Here is a 19202-nt window from a genome sequence, read left to right as displayed (position 1 = left end):
GGATATAGATGTTATAATTCAGTTGCTTGAAAATTACAAATTTCTTATCAAACTATTTTCTGGGAAAACAATATGTTTTGAACACTTCCTCAGAATCGCCCGTGTGAGTCAGCACCCTCTGACCACATACTTGATTTGTTTCCAGACATCTGTACCTCTGAGACTCACTTACAGTACCACTAATTCTATTTGTAATGGATAATGGAAATTCAAATACAAATTTGAATTTTAAATCTTCATCCAACAACTCATCGTTATCCCATGTGGATCAAATCCAAAGAGTCCCAAGCATAGCTAAGGACGTTCCTAATTCTTCTCCTATGTATCTGAGTTGAGATAAACTCAAACTCTCATCTGTATTTTGAAATTCAAATACAACGTGTAACCTCACAATACAATATAAATATACCACTCCAATCACAGAAGTGATATTGGAGATTTCAGCAATATCAAGTTCGAGTATTTCGAAATTCTATCTTGGTATCACTCGCCTAAGACTTAGAGTACTCGGTCCTTATGGCAAACTCAGATAACTCAACCACCTCTTCCGCCAACACCCCCTCCACCTTCCTTTCTCCTACCAACATTGTATCTCTCTTACCAGTCAAACTTGATAGAACGAATTATATTCTGTGGAAATCCCAGTTCCTGCCACTACTCCATGCGCATGATTTGTATGGCTATGTAGATGGCAGCCATCCCATTCCACCTCAAACTCTCCCTCCTTCATCTGAATCTCCATCCTCGGCTATTCTCTCTCCCAACCTAGCATATCTCCTCTGGCGCAAGCAAGATCAAATAATCCTTTCTTGGATTATTTCATCGTTAACTGAGGGAGCACTTGCTCAAATTGTTGGTGCAACCACCTCGCATGCTGCCTGGACCACTCTTGAACGCACATATGCGTCTCAATCTCAGGCCAGGGTCATGCAACTCAACTACCAGCTGTTCCAAATAAAAAAAGGAACTCTCACCATGGCTGAATACCTGCAGCGTGTTAAGAGCATCGTCGATAACCTTGCTGCCGCTGCCCAACCAGTCTCCGAAGCTGATACGATCCTTTCTATTCTTCGTGGTCTCAGTGCTGATTATGAATCCTTTGCCACCTCAATTACATCTCGATTGGACCATGTACCTTTGGATGATTTCATTGGTCTTCTATTAAGCCAAGAAATCCTCAAAGATCAAAGGGCCTCTTCGATCGATCTCCCAACTGTTGAGGCCAACGTCGCTGCCAAGAGCTCGTACCCAAATCAACGTGGTCGTAGCAACTATCGTGGCTGAGGTCGAAACTTCTAAACCTACAACGATTGTACTCATGGTCGCTAGTTGATGTTCAGTCTAACATTTCACAAGAGTTTGCTCCCATTGCAACTCCCTCACTGCCGGATCTCATAATAGAAGATCGATATTTCTGAATGCATTCCTGCAGAGTCTATTTTAATCTATCCTCGATGGTATCCAGTACGGACAAGAGAACAATCAATCTAACTCCATTACTCTCATTGCTACTTCTTTGCGCTTTTTGCACTCCACAAACCAACATCTTTTCGGGAACATCTCCTAATCCTTTGTGGCAACAAGCTATGACAGAAGAACTAGCCTTGCAAAAACAACATACTTGGGACTTCCTCTTGGTAAAACTGCTATAGGAAGTAAGTGGGTGTACAAGATAAAAGCCCGATCAGATGGAACAATTGAATGCTACAAAGCCATATAAGTTCCAAAGGGCTATAACCAAAAATATGGTATTGATTATGAAGAAACTTTTGGTCCAATTGCTTGAATGACCATTGTAGTTGCATCTTTCCGTGATTGGTCACTTCATCAATTGGATGCAAAAAAATGCTTTCCTCAATGGAGATCTTCAAGAAGAGGTCAACATGAAACCTCCCCCTGGTTATTCTCATCCGCCATATGCAGTATGTCGCCTTCATCGTGCTCTTTATAGTCTTAAATAGACACCACTGGCATGATTTGAAAAATTCAGTTTTGCCATTGTCACACTTGGGTTCTCCTCAAGCTCCCATGATTTTTCCCTCTTTACTCGATAGATAGATCGTGGCATCATATTGTTGCTTTTATATTAGATGATATGATTATTGTTGGTGATGATCATGAGGGAATTCAGAATCTTTTCATTTTCTTCACCAACAATTTGAGATGAAAGGTCTCAGTCATCTACGATACTTTATGGGTATTGAAGTTACTTTGACTTCTGATGGTTATGTTATCTCTCAAGCAAAGTACACCTCTGATATTCTCTCCAAGGCTGGGCTCATTGACAACAAGACAATTGACTCTCCCCTCTAACTCAATGTCAAACTTCATCCCACTGATGGGTGAGCCCATTTCTAGTCCTAAACTCTATCGGACCTTGGTGGGGAGCTTAGTTTATCTTACTGTCACCAAGCCTGATATTGCTTATCTTGTTCATGTAGTTTGTTAGTTCATGGCTGCTCCTCGGTCTGTGCATTATGTTAATGTGTTTCACATTCTTTGATATTTAAAGAGTAGATTATTTAAAGGATTACTTTTTCCTACCTCTTCATCTCTCGAACTTCGGGTATATTCAGATGTTGATTGGGTCAGTGATGTTACTGATCATCGATCGAAAACAGGTTTTTATCTATTTTTTGGAGATTCTCTCATCTCTTGGCATAGTAAAAAGCAGTATATTGTGTCTCGCTCCAGTAATGAAGCTAAGTATCGAGGCCTTTTTTATACTACATCTGAGATAATTTGGCTTTGCTGGCTCCTTCATGATATGGGTGTTGTAGACACCAATTTTTGTCACCACCTTCGGTGATGATGACAACAGGACACGGACAAACATCGGTATCTCTCTCAAGAAGGACTCTTATCCCTACATCTGAACCAAATCACCCTAACATCCATAAAATGACTCATAAGACCCTTTACTGAACACTGAAGGAGGTACTGCTCACCCTCCCCCACCACGGCGGTCCTGCTAGTCGGTTAGCGGGCCGTGGGGGTCTAGGGGGGCAGGCAGCCCCCCTGCAGGGGTGTAGGGGGGCTGAGCCCCCCGATAGAAAATATTCTAAAGAGTCAAAAAGGAGGGGAAAACCCGAAAAGACCAAGCCCATGGGCCTAGAATGGCCCAAACTCAGGAAAAAGTGGTACTGCGCTCCTACGGCGCCGTGGGCTCCTTCCCACGGCACCGTGGGGACGTGTACTTGATTTCTACGGCACCATGAAGGGGTGTGACATCAGCCTGCTGACGTCACACACGGCGCCATGGAAAAGTGCCCCACGGCACCGTGGACATCTACACGGCGCCATGGAGGACTTATCTGGCCAAGGGTGAGGGTCCTCCCTCCCCTATAAATAGGAGGGTCCCCCTCCCTCCAAAATAGGGTTTTTTTGGGTAGGGAGACCCTCCCAGCTCATTCTTTGGCCCCTTTTTCCCAATTCCCTCCCTCTTGGGCATCTGTTGGAGCAAGACTCTGAAGGTATGGGTAGATCCTTCGATTACCCATTCGAGTAAAGAGCGGTTCTTATCCCTCAACGTCTTTATCCCGTTAGTGTACGAATAACGAAAAATCCCCTTCGCAGCCGTTATTCTCTCTGCATACAGATAACAAAAATCCCTTATATAGCCGTTATTCTGCCCGAAGTTTGAGTAGCAAAACCCATCTCATATAGTCCTTACTCTGTCCTACAAGAGAGAGACAAGCCGATCGTCCGTCTCTACCTAAGCCATGGGACATCACATATTTTGCACTCGGTGCGCTTTCGTTTATTTCGTGTATTTCTTGATAGGTATCTGTATCTTTCCTTCTTATTATTTTTGGCATAATGTAGACAATTAAAGTAACTCGTTTTAGTGTACATAGTAAATGATTTTTCTTTCTTTGTCATGATTAGTGCATCATAACTTAGCCTTACATGTTAGTATGGGATATATTATTAAGGGAGAATATTCGAAAACCAGCATATAGTAGAAATATCGGTTTATCCGGGCGAGGTGGGTGCCTAATACCTTCCCACGCTCGTAACCTGACTACTTACCCTGAATCTCTGACCAGACCATATGGAATCACGTAGCCCTTTCTGCTAATCCCGGATGGGACTACACCCATTGGGTCCTAAGCCCTAACCCTAGGTGGTGACTTCATTTCTTTATAAAGCATGATCCTAATCCCCATGATGATATATCGGACTAATACACTGTTATTCATCGAAGCCAATTCTTTTCACCAAGAGGCTGAGGAACCCTCGTCCCGAGGACCACGGTACTTACAGGTGTCTCTTTAATACTCCAACTCCACTTTTTAGTGACAACAAAAGTGCCATTCAAATAAGTCACAATGAAGTTTCTCATAAACAGACAAACATATCAAAATTGATTATCAGTTTGTGTTACAGTTTGGCTCAATTTCAACCCGAACCCTAACTCGAATCCAATTGTAGGTCCGAAACCCAAAGTTGTAGCCTCGTGTACATTATGGAATGTTGGTTGAGTGTTCGAGGGTAGACAGGGAAGAAGGAACCCTTGTGTCTAGGGCTGCAACAGGGTCGGGTTAGGCCGGGCTTTATAGAACCGTAGCCCAACCCTAAGTTCCCTTAGCTGGGCCCAAGCCCGACCCAACCCTTACTCAGGGCCAGAAAAATCCAACCTTGACCCGCCCTCAGGGTAGGGTCGGGTCGGGCCGACCCTAATTGGCCCTGATCATGGGGAGGGGGAAAGAAATGCATGGGTTGGAATGGGCTGGGAAGAACTTATTAATTTTACATAAAATAACAATATAATAAATTATATTATAACACTTATTGTCTTCATATATAGTATATTATATAAAAAAATGTGGGTGAAATTTAAAGTTCGTAATGTATAAATTATATCAATATATATTTTATAGTATAACTTAAATCAGGGTCGGGCCGGGCCAGGCCAAGCTTAGCTTGAGGGCTCAACCCTAACCCGACCCGACCCGACCCGACCCTAATTCAGGGCCAGAAGTTTCTAGCCTTAACCCGCCCTCAGGGCCAAATATCTCAGCCCAGACCCTGTTCGGGCTCAGGGCGGGCCAGGGCGGTTTCGGGCCGGCAGGGCCAAACTTGCACCCCTACTTGTGTCAATATGTCACCTACTAGCAAAACGACAGATACCTCCTCTGTGCAATTGCAAGGTTCACAATCAAATGTACCATTCATGGTAAGAAACCTTAATTACGTATTGGGTATTTTAGGCATATAAATATTGTTGGGAATGTGTTAAAGCGCGAAAACACCAATGCATGGGGTGTCCCAACACTTGGACAGCATGGAACCATCCACTGGTTGATGGACCTAGTCGACACCTTCCATCGACCAGAGTTGTTGTCATAGCAAATCTTTGTCTTAAAGTACAGGGCCCGATGTCTCGAGTCGGGGATCTCACTGCCTCGTCCCAATTACCTAGTTGAAGTGATTCCCCAACAATGTTGGTACACGGGACCCACGAATTGATCCAAGTATGCGATTTTGGCTTAAAATTTTGTTTTGGGCCAATTAAACCATTACCAAACAGACCCTTATAACCACTAACTATATAAACCACCTAAAAAAACCTTTCACTGTTCAATTCGTTGGAAGCAGAGAAAGAGAAGAAGAAGAGAAGAGGAAGAGAAGAGAAGGAAGAAGAAACTTGGGGAGAGGCCTTGGATACCTACACAAACCCCTACCCAATTTCATCCCTTGAAGGTAAGACCTAGACTAACCCAAACCCTCCATCTCTAACCTATTCAATAGTCTAGGAACCTAATTAAAATTCTGCTTTGTGATGAATTTAATCATCTATTACCATGCCTGGTTAAATTGATGCAATTGGAACCTAATTGCAATCAAACTCTTTTACTTAACACAATTCTGTTTTGGATTATGAAGTTGATAAAATACCCTTCTTCTATATTTGAATTGGTATATATATATATATATATATATCAAGACCCAAATTCTTCCATGCATGTCTAACCCAAGGCCATTAGCATAAAGCAAATCCTATTTCTAACCCAATTACTAACTATCTTTCATTGATTATGCTCAGATTGTATCATTAATCTCATAATCAGCCATGCATGGTTGAATCCATGTGTTGGGAACCAAAACCCCCATGCATGGATGATCCCAACTCTAATCCATCAAATTGCCCATATCTTTGACCTAAATTGGGCTATGGGAACTCAATTCCATATGTAAGAATCATCCCTGAAACCAATTTAAGAAAACCAACCCAAAACCCCCTTCTAAAATCCTGTTTCCCTTTAAAATTCAGCTATTGTACAGCCTTTGGTCGATGTCAGTGGTCGACACCTTCCATAGACCAGAGAATGCAAATATCAGGAAAATTTATAAGCTTCTTACTGTAACCCTCTGGTCGATAGGGGTGGTCAACACCTTCCATCGACCAGAGCTATTGTCAATTGTGATTTTGACTCCAAACCTATTTTAACTAGACCCTGACCTACCCTAGGACTCCATTATCACTTGGGCACCTTTTAACACATATGTATGACTTCATAATCATAGGACATAGTTCATTGGTCATCGAAACCTATCAACAACCGACTCGAGAATCAATCCAGTTATGCTAACACAAGTATAACAAGGTGAGTGGGGATAGACATTGAATTCTTTTGGGAATGTTTAATCCATTTTAGATTGTTTGTTAGGAATCATGCACATGTATGAGTACTATTCTTATTTGGAAATGTTCTATTAGTTATTTTGTTTATGGCTTATGGATATGGAATTGTGGATTGTTGTTGATGCGATATGGAATGTATTGGAAGGTGAATCTTTGGCGATAGAATAGATGCCGTAGTCGGCTTGGAAACGAGAGGTATAGTGTGTCATAGTATGGGATGCAGGAGCACTGTGAACCTTGTTCTACCATTTAGTTTGCATAAGCCTAGGAATGTCATTCCTTGGAGCTACAACCCTTACCAGCAGGCGTATCCCATTGTCATCATTGCCAAGGGGTGACCAAAATTCAGCGTCTACATCCACGTCATCAATTCATGTTCTCCAGGGACACCCTAATCACTCACATGATAGGGGTCACACCCCTCTAGATCCACACCAACATACTCACTATGGTCATCAACCTCCGCCTCGAAGTAATCCTCCCTGCTACCATCACATCCACTTGCAAGATCATCTAAAAAGAAAAGGTTGCACAAGGGTGAGCTCCACCGAGCCCATCAAGTAAAGGATAAACCACAGACAAGCATAAGCAAAAAAAATCCTATATGCATGAATTTCAATTTTATTCTTAATTCCACCTATCAAAAAATGCCTAAGTCTCTAGGTCTGTGCTACATCAACAACTCGAGAAAACATTCTCGGAACTTTCCCCTTTCCCCGAGACGTAACCTTAATTGTTACATGGAACCCACATCGGTAGTAGTACTCAATACCTCCCCGTGGGAAGACCCCGATAATCATGGCCTGGACCCCATCCCGGATTTCTACCCCACTCCTCAAGCAACAGGGGGCCATGATTACCGGACGATGAATGCCGCACCTTCCTCCCTTCCAAGAACCTAAAAAGACAAAGCCCATGGGCCCAAATACACCCCAACACCTAAAAAAGCCCATTTTTGGCCCAAAAAAGTGGAAAAGAGAGAAATCTCACTGACCACAGCACTGTGACAGTTTCTCACGGCACTGTGGAGGCCCCTCATGGCACCCAAGTACAAAATCACAGCGCCGAGGACTTTTCTGACATCAGCCGGATGACGTCGGCCATAACTCTGTGGCAGGGGCCACCACGGCGCCGTGGCAGTCAACCACGGCACCGTGGTGGTCCCCACCTGGCTTTTGAAGGGGCTTCCCCCCTATAAATAGGAGGGTCCCCCTCCCCCCAAACCAAGGATTTTCGGGCAGAGAGACCCTCCAAGATCGTTTTTTAGCCTTTTCTTCCTCATTTCTCCCCCTCTTAAGTTCCCATTAGAGTAAGACTCCGAATGTATGGATAGATCCGTCGATTATCCATTCGAGTGAAAGAGCGGTTTCCACCCCTCTATCTCCCTATCCCGTCAATGTACGGATAGCGAAAATCCCCTTTCATAGCAATTATTTTGTCTGCATACAGATAACAAAAAAACATTAAAAGAGAGCCGTTACACTGTTCAAAAGCCCGTGTTGGTCCATTTGTCCTTCTCCCCTGAGCCAGGGAATCATCGAGATCCAAGGTATACTCGTATAGAGGTACATTTATTACCTTTTCATCATTTACAATGTAGTTTTTCGTGACTTATCATTTAGTGTAAATACTGTAAATATATACATAATGCATATTATGTAATTTCAGAAAAGAGAGAATATTCACCCCTTTTAGCATCTATAACAGAAAGACCGGCTCTTACCAGGCAAGATGGGTGCCTAACACCTTCCCATGCTTGTAACCTGACCCCTTACCCGAATCTCTGACCAGACCATATAGAGTTCTGTAGCCCGTTTCTGTTCATAACGGATAGGGCTATACCTTGTGGGTCCTAGGCCCTAAACCTAGGTGGCAACTCCTTATTATTTTAATATTTTATGAGGCATAATCCTTCCCCCATGATGATGTGTCAAAATGATACCCCACTTTATCAGACCCAAAAAGTCTATCGCCAATAAGGCTGAGGAAACCTCATCGCAGAGGACCACGGTACTTATAGTGGCGACTCCACTGGGGAATAGGTGGATAAACATCCACTTGAGGTCAAGCTTTCTAAAATAGATGCTACCAATAAATGCAAGAATATTCTCTCCAATTTTGTGTGCAAACCTGTGTGGCTAACTTTTCTGTGTACTAACTACATCATGCATAGTGCTTGAAGTAAAATCAAACGACGAGGGTACTCCCTGTTGTACCTTTACCCTCGGGGAGGTGAGGTATGCCATACTAAGTACTCTGAGATCGGATGATAGCCGCTTCCTGTACCACTTTCATGCACACACACACACACAGCATGAGAACAATGCACATTTACCTCGTGGTTAGTCGTTGGACCCCATGGGTAGTCATGGGTAATTCGCGGCAAAGCCACAGCCTTTGATATTTACTGTACGAGTTTAGAATCACCAGCGATGGTAATCACTAGTGTGTTGTGGGGTGCTTTAGCCACTCAAAAAAGGCACTAGCACGGTTACTCTGAGATTGTGTAACCTACTCTCCAGGTATATTAAAAGAACCACGTACTCGCAATTCATAACCACAAGCGATAGGTATATCGGTTCTGTCAAGGCTGACCTTTTTCTGTCCTATCAGCCTACCCATTGCATGCATCATGTAGGAAAATAGACCATATATGATTAGGGTACGACACAAACTGACCCTTGTTAGATGCAAGAAGGACCGAGTTTAAGGTCACTTGATGATTAATTTGGCTTCAATACAAGACGCCACCCAAAGTAGGGAGTTCCATAGTCAAGTCCCTTGAAGAAAGATGGGAGTCCACTCCCATATGATGGAATCCTACATATCCCTCGAAAATGGGGCATCTCGTATTGATTCAAGATATAATCATCTGGAACCTGAAACTAGGCTTTCTTCTTTGTTTATTTTTCCTTTTAATAAATGTTTGGGCGACAATGGCATTTGAAGTATGGTCTGAGAGAACTTCTATCGGAAGATCTGATGATAACTTCGATTACTTAAGCCAAAAAAAAAATTTGATGATAATAATAAAATACAAAAAAAAATGATAAAAATAAAATACAAAAAAAACTAATACATTTTTTTTTTTACATACTCAAGTAAATTCCTTGTGATCTGAAATAATTCTCTCTTATGTAAAGCACAATTCACATCAAAAGACTTCATGTTACCCGCGTGAGCCCGTTATAACAATAGGCTAACCTGAATTGGCCTGATCCAATCCAAAGGTGTTCAAAACTTCCCCTTCTTCACTCAACATCGTGAGGCAGAGTTCGGTCAGGCTCTTCCCACACAAAATCACCATGGATTTGTTAGTCAATGATCCACCCGAAGTACAATTGGGTCGGCAAATGGACCAACTATATTCTGAGATGGCAGAGATGAAGCAGCTTATGGTGCAAATCTTGCAAATAGTATAAGACATGTCCCAAGGAGGCACAACACCTATTCTTGGGGAGCCGGAGTGTGCTCAACCAATGACCCCCAAGGTAACCCCGACAATGTCTAGGGTACCCGCTAGGATTGTGAGGGAAGAAGAAGATGCCGTAATCAATGCACCTCAAGAGTATCCCGAGACTGAAAGGGAACGTATGATGAGGGAGAAAGTGGAAAAGCTTAAAATTGCTGTCAAGGACATGGTTCACAAGGAGCCTGAAGATGACTTGGTGTTCTTCACTGAAGGAAAGATAACAAAAGATTTCAAATGGAAACTCGACAAGTTTGATGGGACTGGAAACCCTAAGGCCCACCTCAAAATCTTTGCTACAGTGGCTAAATCTTGGGACCTCACGGAAAATCAAATGGGGCAGGCCTTTCTCTACTCACTTACTGGACCTACTTTGTGATGGTTGACACAGTTGGATCAGGCACAGACTCAGACTTGGTTAACGGTGGTGAAAGCCTTCACAAAGCAGTACTCATACAACACTGAAGTGGATGTCACACGGAGAGAGTTGGAGACACTAAGGCAAGGCCCTACTGAAGGGTTCTACAATTTCATTATGAGGTTTAGAGAGAAGGCCATAAGGATGTGGAATCGTCCAACTAAAGTGGAACAGGTGGAGATAATCTTGGAGAATCTATACGGAGAATATCACGATTGCCTTTACTACCAACACCTCAAGACTTTTGAAGAGCTAATGGTCGTAGGGAAGCATATTGAAGACAAATTGTTCAAAAAGGCACATGGCCAGTATAGCCACACAATGCACTATCAGAGCCAAAATTCGGAGGTGAATATGGCAAATTCAAGACAACGTGAGTTCACCGATTTGGGTGTGGCTAGGTCTTTGACATATGCTGAATTGAAGAAACTGAAACTTTTGGGCACAGTTCCTCCACGACCGGTCAGGGATCCTTCACCATCTTGGTATGACCTAGATCAATACTGTGACTATCATACCCAAGAGGGGCACCCCACTAAGGAATGCATTGCACTTGGGCATGCTATCCAAGACCTGCTGGAAGCAGGAAAATTCAAGCCAGGGGCAAAATAATGGTCTGTTAATTAGACAATCAATGCCCTCGAAGAAGATTTAGAAGGGTTTGATCCCACCTCTTTGATCTAAGCTTTGTCGATTTTTTCAGAAGAGGTAGTGACAGGTCAAAGGTTTCCATCAATGATGTTCACCCAGGATGTCCATGAATCTTCTCTTCCTTCAACAACCGATATGACCAAGCTGAATGGGTCTGAAGGCAATGAAGAGATCAAGGAAGAAGAGGTTTTGGTAAGATTACAATCTCGGATTGACCTTTTGCCTTTCCATCTCCAAGAACAGATCATGCATCAGGTCTTACAATCAAGGAGTGAAGATTGTCTGGATTCATTTCATGAAATTACTCTCCTCAACCGCGGGAATGACGACCTCAGAGGAGTTCCTGTCCATCCAGATTATCTTTTCTTCAATATCTTCAGGATAAGAGACCTCTACCAGTTGTCTACTGAAGCCCTTTGTTTTCTCTGGTATCTTTGCAAAAGCTACGTGGTAGCATTCAGCTTTCGTGTTCTAGAATTGCTGACCTATATGAGCCAGGATGAATTGCATCCAGAATTTGTTCCCCCTCGGTCAAACACAATGAAATTCCTTCTTCGATTTTAGACTCAGACTCAATAGCTCGAGCAATTATTCAGTTTTGCAAAATTGAGTGTCATCTATACCCTCCACAATCCTTAGTGGATACAGGAGTCGCGAGAAGAACCAAATGCGAATTTGATCATGCATTGGCCTCACTGCACCTTTTATTTTGGTACAACATTCAGTTTGGTGGATTTCTTTAACAGAGGATACAGAAAGGATGATTGGCAGAAGATAAGGAATCATTTAGGTGAGATTACGGAGTCCCTAAAGAACAGATTCCTCCAAGTTTATGGAAAAATCTTTTTGATGCTACCACCAGTTTTAAAAGAGAATACTTCTTTTACATTGCCAGCCTGCAAAGTGGTAGAATCGCCAAAGAAAGTTCTCTATATTCCTCCAACGGAATGGTGGCAGACACTGATTGAGGACATCACTGTCGCCCGAAGGCGTTACACTATGGTCATTAACTTGATGAGTATCAGTTTCGCTGGCTAACTTAAAGTGGATCCAATACCCAGCTCTGGTTGGAAGGGGCATATTTTATGGTACAAACTGCCCAGTCCCATGACAAAACAGTGATAGTACTTCACTCTTGTGTAGATAGGATTGCACTGAAAACATCATCAGGTCTGTATCCCTTAGGTCTCTAGGTTTTCATTCAGTCAAGTTTCTTTTTGTAATCTCATCCACTATGTTCCACAGTTATCAATGAATACGTTTCTTTACCATCTATCCAATCTCTTTCTTTTCGCTTCCATTCAAATAGTAGTTTATGATGATCTCATGACTGATTAAAAAAAAAAAAAAAAACCTACTACCCATTTTTCCAATGTCAAAGTCTTGATGGTCAAAGATCTAGAGTTTTCCATACATCTGATCCCCTTCCAACGAGCCGGAAGCCTCGATGAAGATTTCATCTCATAAAGCCTATTAAGGGAGGCCCCCTTTGGCCGCTAGTCATCTCAAATAAACCTTGAGACAATAAAATCCGCTAGCCCCCCAATTGTGCCTTAGCCTGTAAAAAACAAAAAACCCACCTTGGTCCACCTACACCTCATTATCCATATATCCTCCTGCTCATCAAAATGTCCCATTAGCTTCTAGGGTCTAACTGGAAGAGGTCTCTCGGTGAAGTAAGATGTCAAAAGGGTAATACGTTTCCGAAGGATTTAAAAAGAAAAACAAAGGTAGCTCTGTCTCCACAACCAAAATTGGGCCAATCTCAAAAAGAAAAAAAAAATGAGAGTTTAAAAAAGAAGAGAGAAAAAAAAAAAAGAAAAAAGAATGAGAACAAAAAAAGAAACAAGAGTTCAAAAAAAAAAAAGAGATAAAAGCAAAAAGAAAAATAGTGAAAAAAAAAAGGAGATGAGGGTTCAAAAAAAGAAAAAAGAAAAGAGAGAAGATGCATTGGCTCAAGACATTGCCAATAATTGGGAGCACTTGGACCATGAGGCAAAAAAAGAGCCACTTTTCCTTCGAAGACAATATTGTCAAACTTATCAAAGTTGAAATTACCAAAGTCTTCACTCGAAGGATTGTCAAACTTCTCGATTACACTATTGAAAAGAAAGTTCTCCAACAAGTTCAGTTACCAGACTCTTGGTAGAATTTTGGGAGCAGAAGTGTTGAGTCATGGTTAGACCCTAGGGACACATTTGAGCCTCTGCCATTCCTCAGAACCCAGTCCTAAGCCCCATTACAACCTGGTAAAGCCCTCCCGGGCTAAATGATGATGAGAATCTCATCCACAGCTTCGAGCTCACCCGGCTATGATGGAACTTAATTATCAAGGCTTTGATGATAAGGCATCTTTGCTCTGAACTACTTTTGATCTGATCCCTATTTGGGGTACGTAGGAAACTTGATGAAGTAATAATCAAGTTCGATCCTCCCACATGTACAATTTCCCATTCGTCTATGATGCGATCCGATGGTGTAAAGAAAAATAAGCACATCTGCCAAGATCATGAAGATTTATGGCTTATGAAGAGATGATTAGGGGATTAAATGCCAGCAGCATTGTACTCACCCTCTCCACCAGTAAGATGACCAGAAAAATCAACTTGTCACTGGGGCAATCTCTATCCAAGATAAGAAGGACAAAGGATCATTAGGAAAATGATTTGTTTCCTTGAAACAATCCACCAGGCAAAAGCATGTGAAATTAAAGGGGCATGTTGTCCATAAGGATCGACTCCCAATCATGAAGAGTCTCAGCCTAAAAGGCGAAATGACCATACAAGCAGAGAAGGATGATACTGTCTGGGATAAAATGCCATGACTCTCCATGAAGGAAGGGAAGAGTGACCTATCCACCCATCTTGTTCATATACATTCCCTCAATTTATCCCTTTTGACTCGCTTTGTCAAAAATTCACCCCACACCCATTCGATGTTGGCCAATCGATGTTTGTCGAGCCTACGTGTGTAACGGGATGTGAATAATATGCCTATGTGAAATTGTGCATTACTGAGTTAGAATATGAACAACAGTAGGTTTTCAGAATAAATTTCTCTAATAAATAAAGTTTAAAAAAAAAAAAAATTTGTTTGAGTAAATCCCAGATTTCTCTATCAAGGTTTTTTGGTGATGTTGTAACATATAATTGTTCACTAAGCTTTTGTGAAGGACAAGCATTGTGCAACATAAGAATGAAGAATATTTGGTAAGTATCTATGGTTGTATGTGATTGCTTTATTTGTGTTATAAACATTTGCATAAAATTGATTACGTGCATGAGATTGTGTTTTCCTTTTTGCATGACATAATTTACATTAGGACTGTGATTTCCTTTGCATGCAAAAATAATAAAATAAAAAATAATAAAAAATAAAAAATATATAAAAATATGAAAAATTGCTTGCATAAGATTTTTTTTGTTGCATTTTGGACCATAATGCAACTACCTGAGTTTTAATGGTAGACTTCTTTTCCATTGTCATCATAGATCCATGTGCATAGGATTGCATTTTCCTTTAAGCATTCTAGTACTCTGATTATTACAACAGTCATGTACTATCTGATTTTCGTCATCATAGTGCCCATGCACTACCTGACATCTAATGGTATATATGTTGGATTGCTTTTCCATTTTCATCATGGCTGCACATGCTGGGATTGCATTTTCCTAGCCAATGCCTTGATCATATACCATCTGAATTCTTATTTCCTTTGTACTCACATGCAATCTATTCATCCGATCATGGCAGAACTCATATACAGTCTAGTCTCTGATCATGTAGTTCCATCGGACCCTCGCACGATTTGACCAAACCTTCAATCATTCCCGCACTCACATGCAATTGGACTATCTAATCACTATTGAGATTCATGTATTCGATCTCTGATCATTTGGTTCCATTGGACTCGTATACAGTTTGACCAAGTCTTTAACCACTTCTGCACTCATGTGTATTTGGTTTTTTGAATCACTGTCAGTTTGATCTTTCGGATTCACGTATGGTTCCACACTCTCGTGCAATTTGATCCTTTTGATCCCTGCTATACTCGTGTATAGCTTAATTCCCCATTGATTCTTTACAACTATACTCGTGTGTAGTTTGATCACCATGTCAATCTGCTGGTCCCCTATTAAACCCTGTTATGCTTACATATAGCTTGGTCATTCATTATTTTTTTCCGATCCCATTATACTCACGTAAAGTTTGATCACCCTATGAACTTTCTGATCCTTACTATACTCGCTTGTAGTTTGATCATCTCATGAGTCTTTCGATCTCTGTTGTACTTGTGTATAGATTGATCTATCTTCTGATCCTCCGTGTACTCGTGTACAAGTTAATCATTGGATTTTTTGATCCTCACTATACTCGCGTATAGTTCGATCATCCCATGAATTTTTCCGTCTCCTTGTACTCGTGTACAGATTGATCCATCATCCGATCCTCATTGTATTCATGTACAAGTTAATCCAACCATTGATCTTCTAATCCTCACTACTCGGGTGTAATTTGATCACCCCATGAATCTTTCGGTCTTCATCGTACTCATGTACAGATTGACCCATCATTTGATCCTCCTTGTACTCGTGTACAGATTGGTCCATCATCTAATCCTCTTTATAAGTTAATCATTGAACTTTCTGATTCTCACTATGCTCATGTATAGTTCGATCACCCAATGAATCTTTTGATCTCTATTGAACTCACATACAGATTGATCAATTCCCATTGTACTCGTGTACAAATTAATCCTTGAACAATTTATCATCCAAATCATTGTTTTATCCAACCACCACCGGATTCATAAACAGTCTGATCGCCGTGATCTCTTTGGCACTCGCGGGTAATTTTGTCATCCAACCATTATTAAAACTCATAAATTACTCATTGCCCAGTAAGCCTTTCAGATGAGACCTGTCCCTCACTGAAACTATATCTTTCCCTCGGAACGACTGGAGTGTGTCGTTTCACAAATCAGCCAGATCGGTTATAAGTACATCATGTCCATGTCTTGGGGTGTCTTTCCACGTACCATTGTCTTGGATTGACCGAAGAGTGACTTTCTACATGCCATCATCGACAGAAGAGTGTCATTTCAATAGTCGTCCAAATCAGACAAAACCACATTATGCTTTGTGATCGGCCGAAGGGTGTCGTATCATTCCTATGTTACTTGGTAGTCAACCAAAGGGTATAGGTGATCAACCGAAAGGTGTCGAGTAGCACCAAATTACCCCCATGCATCTGATCTGATTTTCATTCCCCTGTGGGGCAGTCATTTATCCATATCCTAGTGAAATAATCAGTTGTGCTCCTCCAGCACACAAATAAATTTTGATCGAGCGGTGCCCTATCACCCTTAAAACTTGATTCTCGGTTGAGCGGTACCGTATCACCCTCAAAACTTGATTCTCGATTGAGCGGTCCCGTATCACCCTCAAAGCTAGATTCTCGGTTGAGCGGTGCCGCATCACCCTTAAAACTTGATTTTCGATTGAGTGGTGCCGTATCACTCTCAAAACTTGATTCTCGGTTGAGTGGTGTCGTATCACTCTCAAAACTTGGTTCTCGGTTGAGCGGTGCCATATCACCCTCAAAACTTGATTCTCGGTCAAGCGGTGCCATATCACCCTCATGCATTTTCTATTGGTTAAGTGGAGTCATTTCCTCATTAACTTCTAGCTCGTCTAAATCTTTTTCTAGATTTAGCGAATGATTCTAACCCGTCTGAATCTTCTTCAAGATTTAACGGATGATTCTTCAAAATTTAGCAAGAGATTCCTGACCGTTAGAGCATTTGATTTTTGACCATTCGGGTCGCTTGTTACTCTCAGGACCGGAAGGTCACTTGCCAGAAGAGTACAGAATGAAGACCGTTACTCTTAGACGTGTGACCGGATGGGTCACCCGATAATAGAGTGCGGAATGATAGAATGAAGACCGTTACTCTTAGACCTGTGACCAGATGGGTCACTCGATAAAAGGGTGCGAAATGAAGTTACTTTGAGTTGCCGAATGATCTGTGTTGTCATTTGACCCATGAAGATTTGGTTATTTTTTCTTTTGAGGTTTATCGAAAGATTTCATCGCGATTAACAGCCTGTTTGGCAACTCTGGTTGAGTGGTACCATATTACCCTCACATAATAAAGATTCGGTTTTTCCCGAGTGTTCCTTTTGAACTTTATCGAAGGATTTTATTGTGATTAACCGTTTATTTTTACAACTCTGCCGCCTTTGAGCAAAGCGTCAGTAGAACATGCTCTTGGTGACAAAATCAGTTGGTCTTTTGTCTTTACCCTTCGGCTATTGGCACAGGCCTCGGTCAAAGAGGGGTAAACTATAGACGCTGGATTTTGGTCAACCCTTGGCAATGATGACAACGGGATACGAACGATGAATGCCGCACTTTTTTGACATTGGCCACAACTTTGTGGCAGGGGCCACCACGACATCGTGGCAGTCAACCACAGCACCGCGGTGGTCCCCACCTGGATTATGAAGGGGCTTCTCCCTATAAATAGGAGGGTCCCCCTCCCCCCAAACCAAGGATTTTCGGGCAGAGAGACCCTCCAAGCTCATTTTTTAGCCTTCTCTTCCTCATTTCTCCCCCTCTTGAGTGCCCATTGGAGCAAGACTCTGAATGTATGGATAGATCCGTCGATTATCCATTCGAGTGAAAGAACGGTTTCCACCCCTCTATCTCACTATCCCTTCAGTGTACGGATAGCGAAAATCCCCTTTCATAATCATTATTCTGTCCGCATATAGATAACAAAAGAACGTTAAAGAGAGCCATTACGCTGTTCAAAAGCCCGTGTTGGCCCATTTGTCCGTCTCCCCTGAGCCAGGGAATCACCGAGATCTGAGGTACACTCGCATTGAGGTACATGTATTACCTTTTCATCATTTACAATGTAGTTTTTCGTGACTTATCATTTAGTGTAAATACTGTAAATATATACATAATGTATATTATGTAATTTCATAAAAGAGAGAATATTCGCGCCTTTTAGCATCTATAACAGAAAGACCAGCTCTTCCTGTTACACCCGCACCCCGGATCATAATTAATTATTATTTCTTCCCCGTGACGTGTGGTTATCACTGCCACGTATGCTGGTGAGCTGTTCTCACTGGTGGTCAAACCCAGCTACAAAATTATTGACCACAGTGCGGGTTTACCTGTGGAGGAAACTATTCAGGGAAATGGGGGACAAACCATGACAAGAAAATAGTAAGTTCTAGCCCTTAATTTTATTTATTTACCTTTCCCTCGATGCCCTCGAAGTGCGGGTCAAGATTTGGACTGCCCGGGCTATTTTAGTTGAGTTGGAAATAATTTATTTGTGGGTCCCACTTGCCCTAGGGAAACGTGTGAAGAGCAATTATACCCATAACTTGTGGGCTCATCTTTTAATTAGGTTCTTTCCTAATTATAACTAGTGGGCAGGCCCATTAGCTTAAGAGGCCCATTGGGCTTAAGTGGTAATTTAACCTAAGGGTCCATCTAACTCTATTTGACCCAAGGTTGGGTATTCCTTTCTCTAACCAAGTAGAACTAATGGGTCAACCCATTAAGCCCTCTTGACCCATTTAACTTAAAGTACCCATTTGGCCTAATGACCCATTTATGTTGGATCCACCCATTAAGCCCTCTTGACCCATTTAACTTAAAGTACCCATTTGGCCTAATGATCCATTTATCTTGGATCCACCCATTTAACTCATGACCCATTTAACTTAAAGGACCCAAGGTCCATTTTCTATAAATAAGACAAAAGGGGGGGAGAAGCATTCATTTTCATTACTTCTCCCATCTAACCTAAATTGTGGAGGAGAGAAAGAGGAGAGAAAGGAGAAAGAAGAAAGAAGAAAGAAGGAAGGAGAAAAGGAGGAAGAAGGATGGAGAATCTTGGTTGGAGGTTTGAAGATCACTTCTTGGAGCCTCAACATGGAACCTTCTATATTGGGGGTAGGTAAGCCATTCAATCTCACCTCTTTTCTTCT

This window comes from Telopea speciosissima, chromosome 11, assembly GCF_018873765.1.
Source record: "Telopea speciosissima isolate NSW1024214 ecotype Mountain lineage chromosome 11, Tspe_v1, whole genome shotgun sequence".
Lineage (NCBI taxonomy): Eukaryota > Viridiplantae > Streptophyta > Magnoliopsida > Proteales > Proteaceae > Telopea > Telopea speciosissima.
This window is presented reverse-complemented; position numbering follows the sequence as displayed.